Raw genomic sequence first — 7,890 nt, 5'->3', positions numbered from 1 at the left:
AAAGCAGTAAGAAGCATCAACTGCCCTGACCTCCTGCAACCATCCATAAAACATATATACTACCGACATACAACAGAATAGGCTTGGGTATTTAAGATGCACATTGCTGTATAAGCCTTTGTATCCAAATGAGTTTCTATACAAGACATTATGAAATATATACATTGTACATACGATCAGTCCTCGGCTGATCTATCTGACTGAATGAATAGTTCAGTTAGCATCACTGGGATTTTAACCTCTGAATCTCAGATTATGAAATGATTAGCTGAAGGTTTGGAGTTTCATCCAATAGGAGCAGGGCACAGACAATGCATCTCTAAAGTCTGAATATTGCGCTTGGAAGCAGGTGAGGAGAAGCAGGTGAGGAGAAGCAGGTGAGGAGAAGCAGGTGAGGAGAAGCAGGTGAGGAGAAGCAGGTGAGGAGAAGCAGGTGAGGAGAAGCAGGTGAGGATGCTGAAGCCCCGTGCAGGACAATCAGAGCAATTATTACAGACCCGGGGTCTGTATCTCACATGCCATGATCAGCAACCTTTCATATATTTTAATTACAATGTCATATTCATTCTCATTCTCTCATTCTCTCATTCTCTCATTCTCTCATTCTCTCATTCTCTCATTCTCTCATTCTCATATTCTCTCTCTCTCTCTCTCTCTCTCTCTCTCTCTCTCTCTCTCTCTCTCTCTCTCTCTCTCTCTCTCTCTCTCTCTCTCTCTCTCTCTCTCTCTCTCTCTCTCTCTCTCTCTCTCTCTCTCTCTCTCTCTCTCTCTCTTACTGTATGCACACTGCAGCAAAGAGGTTGATGATTTTAGTTCCTTTTATGACAGGGAGGGGCAATTCCAGTCCCTGCTTCAGCACAACTGTGTCAGTCACGCACTAAACCACTTATTGAGACACCTGTGCTGAAGCAGGGATATCCTTAACACCTGACCTGTTGATAGTCCTTGAGGACTGGAATCGGCCACTCCTGCTCTAGCAGATAAAAGATTCACAATAAAATGGGACTTATCAAAGTGTCCTGACTGCAAAACTGGAGTCAATACCGGTACAGGAGCAAAGGAATCCCCCCCCCCCCCCAATACCAGTACAGGAGCAAAGGAATCCCCCCCCAGATAATAATCATATTTATGTTACAGGGCTGGCAGGCACAATACATTCATGTCCCACAGAGCTTACAGTCTGTGTTGGTGCTTGGGGCAAAGGGAGATAAAGTGACCAACTCAAACCGCCAACACCTTCTCCCTGATTCATAATCAGTGTCATGTGTCAGTCAGGGAGACCCTTCTTCATCCTGAATTGGGACATTTTTAATTGAGAAATTAGTTTTTGTCCCACATTTTGCATTCGGGAAAGTTAAAACCGAAGGTGATGTGTTTTTAAAACAAATGAAAATTGCATTCTTCAAAAATTCTCTCCCTCTCCTAAAATCATTGCTTCGTATGTTGGAGTCACTGTTTATGTTGTTAAAATTTGGGTTCGGTTTTCTTACTCGCTGTACGTAGCCAGGCGGCTTCTCCAAAAATACTGGGCACAATGGTGAAAGGTGCGACACGCTCGAGAGACACCTCTCACATCTCTCCGCTCCATGCTGTTTCCTCCTCTCATTGGCCCCACCCAGAGGCTCCTGACACCTTCTCCTGATTGGCTGCTGCTGGGTAATGCTGTCAATCAGGATGGCGGAAGCTGCCCAGCCCTGCAATCTCCCTGCTCAGGGAAATCCCTCGGCCCCCCTCGGCCCTTCCAATGCCGGCGCACGACAGGGGCTCTGACATCAGCACGTGGCGCGCCTGAAGCTAGGCCGAGCTTACTTCCAGTGCGTTGACGTTAGAGCCCATCACGCGCCGGCAGTGGAAGCTTGGCGGCGTGGGACAGAGAGAAGAAAGGTCCTGCAGAAAAGCTGAGACCCGGGGGCCTGGCCAGAGGTCGGGGGAAATTTGCAGCGCCGGCTGGCTGGGTCCCCCCCAGCCAGTGGGCCCGGAAGACCAGCCCCGGCTGTCCCCCCCCCCCCCCCCCCCCCCCCCTCTCAGTGGCCTTGCAGAGCACATTGCACTGCGGAGAGCAGCTCCGAGCACAATGCACTGTGGGCATTCTGCTCTGCATTATATAGGTATACAGCTCTGCATTATAGAGGTATACAGCTCTGCATTATAGAGGTACACAGCTCTGCATTATAGAGGTACACAGCTCTGCATTATAGAGGTACACAGCTCTGCATTATAGAGGTATACAGCTCTGCATTATAGAGGTACACAGCTCTGCATTATAGAGGTATACAGCTCTGCATTATAGAGGTACACAGCTCTGCATTATAGAGGTATACAGCTCTGCATTATAGAGGTACACAGCTCTGCATTATAGAGGTATACAGCTCTGCATTATAGAGGTACACAGCTCTGCATTATAGAGGTATACAGCTCTGCATTATATAGGTATACAGCTCTGCATTATAGAGGTATACAGCTCTGCATTATAGAGGTATACTGCATTGAAGAGGAGTTCTGGGGAGCAGTGAGTGTCTGTGTCCCTGGGTAATGCCTCCCGCTGCCTGTGCAGCTGCAGTGAGGAACCTCTCTCCTCTCCATCTCCCCCCTGATGCAGCAGCAGCACCAGATGAGAGCAATTTACATTCTTCTGTAACTTTCATACCACAGGAAGGCAGAGTCTGGGGAGCCAAAGGAGGCCACGAACACAGCAAGATGAAAACCTGACAGTCAGAGCGTCCATTAAATAGCAGGCTCCCTCTGCACTGACGGGGACTCACTGGGGACCTCTCTCTCGTAGGGTGAGGCTTAAATCCAAAGTAACACCACCCTCAGCTATTCCAGTACTCACTCACAGCTCTGCCACTACCCCTCGTTTCTGCTCTGTGTATAACGCATGTGCTCTGTGCCTGTGCCAGAATGTCTAACACACAAGTAATGCCCTAATACTCAACTACTGCACCGTTATACTCTGATATTGCACGGTTGCTGTGCGGGTAACACTACTGGTGCTCTGGTAACTGCCCCCTGCTGGTCACTTCATGATATTACTGAGGTCAATGTATCAAGGCACCAAAAAACACCCTACCGCTGGGGAACACAATACTTTGCTAAAATCTTCTCCTGTTACTGTTACATGGAGCACAGACTGTAATGAGATGTATCGCATTCTGCGTCTCTGTCCCAGCATGCACCTTGGTGAGAGTCAGTAGGAGGAGTTGGGGGGAGTTACATGGTGCACAGATTATAATGAGATGTATCGCATTCTGCATCTCTCTGCCCCAGCTTGCAGCTCGGGGAGAGACAGAAAGAGGAGGTGGGGAAAGGTTACATGGTGCACAGATTATAATGCGATGGATCACATTCTGCGACATTATTTTTGCCCTTTATTTGCGACACGAAATCTTCCATATTTAAAGTGGTGTAAGTGTAACATTCTGCACCAGATGTAAGAAACGGTTCTTATGTTTAAGGCCAGGTCCATAGTACTGCAGACCGCGCTGAGGCGTCCACACGAGGAGCGATCACATTTCCTAAAGGCTTTGATCGCGCCCATAAACAGCGTGGATGTGCGCGGGCGCAAGCAGGAGGGGGCGCGCGTTGCGCAAGAAATCAGTTGAAACTGATTTCTTGGCGCGACCAGCAGGTCACACGAGCGGTTCGCCCCATTAAGGGTGAACCAGCTCCGTGACGCCCCTAGGCATGCCCTCACCAGCGCATCCACCATGGACGCAAAATGCACCCGCTTTACGCAGGTGATGTCACAGCCTTCGCCCGCCTCTGCGCGGGCGAAGGCTGTATAGGGTAATATTGACTCATCGCCCCCTCAATAACAATATCTCATACCTTTAACCCCCCCACACCGAATGGGATCCGATACCTCTCACCGCCAATTTATTTGGATCACAGAAATATAAATGCATATATTCTTTTAATTCCCCTTTTTTGTGCCTGAACACAAATTCCCTGCAGTCCTTCTCCGTCCAGGAAAAATATTGCAGTAACAGTCGCATTATTTCCGAATGTCCTAATATTGTGTTTTATCTCAGCTCTGATCACTGCACCGTTGGCATCGCAGCTGCATTCTTTCCCCTGAGTATATTAGGGCCCCTAACTAATCCCCAATCAGCTGTTAAATGTTTCTTTTTTTTGTAGTGAAGAGTTTAACCCAGGGAGTCTCAAACTCACCCTCAAGGGCCACGAACAGAACAGCTTTTATGGTTAACCCTGCTTCAGCAAGATTAACACCAAAAGTGATAATAAGCGGCGCTTCCACACAATATACCAAAAAAATAAGTGATCAAAATATATTAAACTGATCCAGTGATTCGTGAACGTGTGAATAATTATATAGGTGAAATTTGCTCAAAACCTCTGGTGACAGTATATAGTGTGCACTGTTGTGATAATAGGTGCGCTAGTGGGATCTTGGCTCATATAGTTGTTCTACTTACAAGAAGTAGATGTGGACCTGTGAATTATGTTCATGCCTTGAAGGGGCTCACCGGCTTATGATGCTTTGGCCAAAGTGTTAAACTAAATGGCCCTTTTATTCAAGAGATATATAGGTATTTAACTGTGTATTTTTGCCATTGGATGCAGCACTGGGCTCTGTTTGTGTTTGTAGTATATATCGCCATCCCCAGTAGCACTCCATTTCTGGCATTTATATGTGTATATATATATATATATATATATATATATATATATATTATATATATATATATATATATATATATATATATTGTGGTAATTTTTGGGGCTTATATGAGCTTACTGGGTATTTGTGTGTTTGTTAATTTTTTCCAGCTGGTCTCAGCTGTTTGAAAGTTGGCCCCTCCTTCCCAGGTTTAAAGCTCGTCCCATCCCACTTTCCATATGCACAGGTCTTTGCATGCAGCTGATTGTGACAGGTCTAATACAGAGCATTCTTCCTGGTATTGTCCAGGTAAATAAGAATTTAAATCAGATTCAGAACCATGCAGCTGATTACGACATATCAATTATGATAATTCTTCCTAGTATTGTACAGGTTGTTAAGAATTGTAATCAGTGTTAGGACCTGTGAATTATGTTCATGCCTTGAAGGGGCTCACCGGCTTACAATGCTTCGGCCAAAGTGTTAAACTAAATGACCCTTTTATTCAAGAGATATATAGGTATTTCGTTGTGTATTTTCGCCATTGGATGTAGCACTGGGCTCTGTTTGTGTTTGTTTGTAAGAAGTAGATGTAATTAGAGCCTAAAGTATCTCCAACTGCGGCTTTTCTTCCTGTGAAAGTATAAATGATGAACAGATATTGGAGGAATCGGGGCTGAGGTCGCTGGCGGAATTTCTGGTGCTCCCGAGGTTCCAAAGGTCCCGTCAGGTTGGGGCTTGCTGTAGTACAGCAGCGACATCTGCCCTGATTCCTCCTATATCTTTCCTGCCTATAATGCTTGTACAGAATGTGAGTACGAGGCCCATGCTTTTATTATAAATGTGTCATTGTTGATCTGCACTACGTCTCCTTTATCTTCTGCATCCCGAGGCAAATTCATCTATACTTTCACAAGAAGATAAGCCAGAAAGGCTCTAATTACATCTACTTCTTGTAAGTAGAACATCTATATGAGCCAAGATCCCATTAGCGCACCTATTGTCACAACAGTGCACACTATATATATATATATATATATATATATATGTATTCTTTTATCTCTGGGTTAACCCTGCGTCAGCACAGGTGGCTCAGTTGAAGACTGAGCCACTGATTGAGCCACCTGTGCTGAAGCAGGGATATCCATTAAAGCTGGCCTGTTGGTAGCCCTTGAGGAGTGAGTTTGAGACCCCTGGTTTAACCTATCCTGATCGGGGGGTTGTCTGTCACAGGACTGGGATGCCCGCAGGAGAAGCTGTGCAGGTATGGAGGTGTGGTACTCTGTACCCCCCTCCCCCCAGCCATACACATGGTAGGATAGACAGCTCCCTCTGTGGTCATCCTGGACCCAGACCATAGGGATCACCGCCACGCTCTGACACTGTGTGCGAGAGAAGAAGCCAGGACATGCGGGGGGGTTCATCACAAGCATGGGCAGGAGCTATGCTGTGCTACATCATTGCACTCCCCGCCAGGAGTTCACGGCTCTGCACCAGCGCAACAACTCCTCATCCTGACAAAACCCCACAACAGCCACTTACAATGCTCTGCAGATCAATAGCTACAGGGAGAGGTTGCCAACAGGCACAGGCTGTGGGAAAACAGCACCATTCAGTGGCCACTTGTGGGTAGTGCAGACTCACCACAAAATGTACTGTACAGCTCTGCATAATAATTCATTCTGCCGGGGTGCTCAACTCCAGTCCTCAACTCCCCCAACAGGTCAGGTTTTAAGGATATCCTAGCTTCAGCACAGGTGGCTCAATCAGTGGCTCAGACGAATTTACTTATGCAGGTGGTTCGTCGTTTCGGTCATCTTGACAAAGGTCTGTTTATATAGACCGACACGTGGAACCACCTGAATAAATATTAATCACATTACAGACTTAAGGAGTGCCGCTGCTTTCTGCAGGAAGCTGTTTTTTCTGCATTATATCGTCTCCCTGCAGCGGGCGGAGCTCCGAGCACCCAAGGCACGTCTCTCTTCATCCGAAAATATGAGTGCACCTACTTCCAGTTTCTTTATCTCAGCGTGACAGTCGTTTCGTGGTACTCGGTATATGGGCGGCTGCGTTAACCCCTGAGTGACCAGTCCCCGTGGTGGGTGTCCTGCTGTGGTAGCATGTGGAAGATTAGCAGTGCCCCTGTGGCTATGTCCGTTATAATGACAGAATCTCTGGGGACAAGAGCAAAGACATCATGTGTTTTGACTCCATTAAGTGCCAGGCAGATTGCTGGCCTTAACCAGCTCTTGCAGTGTCCCATGGGCAGTAAAATCCAGGGATTAAATGGTTAACCAGAATAAATACTGACCTTTTATTTTAATGCTGTGCCAGATTCACTGCCCTGAAGAGCTTACACTTTAATGGAAATGTGCCCAAAGCCAAAAGGAGCTTCCACTTTAAAGATCAGCACTTACTAGGATCTTCCTGCTAGCAGGATAACTTATTTGTGCATAAAAGAGCAGTCTAGGGGGATGCTTTATTGACACGCCTGTCAGTGTACACGGCTCTCACCTGTAGGAAGTGTTCCCACCTTCTACTGAAGGCCAACCCGGAGACAACATTTTTACATTCCGTGCTTACCTTCGGCATTACCCTCTTGCAAACCATCAATATGACCGCACGGCGTCACATGGCGCCGCATTGCTATGACAACGGGATGCTAAGTGGCGTCAAGTTGCCATGACAACGGGGCGCCTTAAGGTTCCGAGGCGTCACGTTCTCATGGCAAGGCGGCGTGGCGACGTCACATAGCGTCCCATTGTCATGGCAACGGGTGTCACGTGATGCTGTGACGTCACGTAACTTTGCCGTTGACATGGCAAGGCGGCACCATTTGACTCCGTGCGGCCATATTGACAAAAGTTACTTGCGGGAGAAGCCGCCGCCGAACACCACCACCCGGACGTTTAGTAGGTAAACCCGGAGCCCTGAGATACGTGGTCCAAACCCGGAGTGGTGGAACCCTGCCTGTAGGGTGGGATCCTCCTGATATGGGTCTCAGACGTGTCCCTGCTGAAGACAGGATTGTCACTGCTGCAGCACATGAACCTGCGGCATGAGATACAGACAGATATCGCTTGCATACCGGAGCGGCCATTAAACATCACTTCCTTCAAAGCCGGCTCAGAAACGTGACACAATGCCAGGAAGCGAGTTTAACTATTTCAATGCCAAAGGGTTAGCAGGATTGTCACGATTTGATCAAATGATGCAACCAAAAGTCTCCTTTGTCATACAGACTTAGGTTTCACTATGTATATTGT

The sequence above is a fragment of the Ascaphus truei genome, chromosome 17 (assembly GCF_040206685.1).
Source record: "Ascaphus truei isolate aAscTru1 chromosome 17, aAscTru1.hap1, whole genome shotgun sequence".
NCBI classification, from domain to species: domain Eukaryota; kingdom Metazoa; phylum Chordata; class Amphibia; order Anura; family Ascaphidae; genus Ascaphus; species Ascaphus truei.
This window is presented reverse-complemented; position numbering follows the sequence as displayed.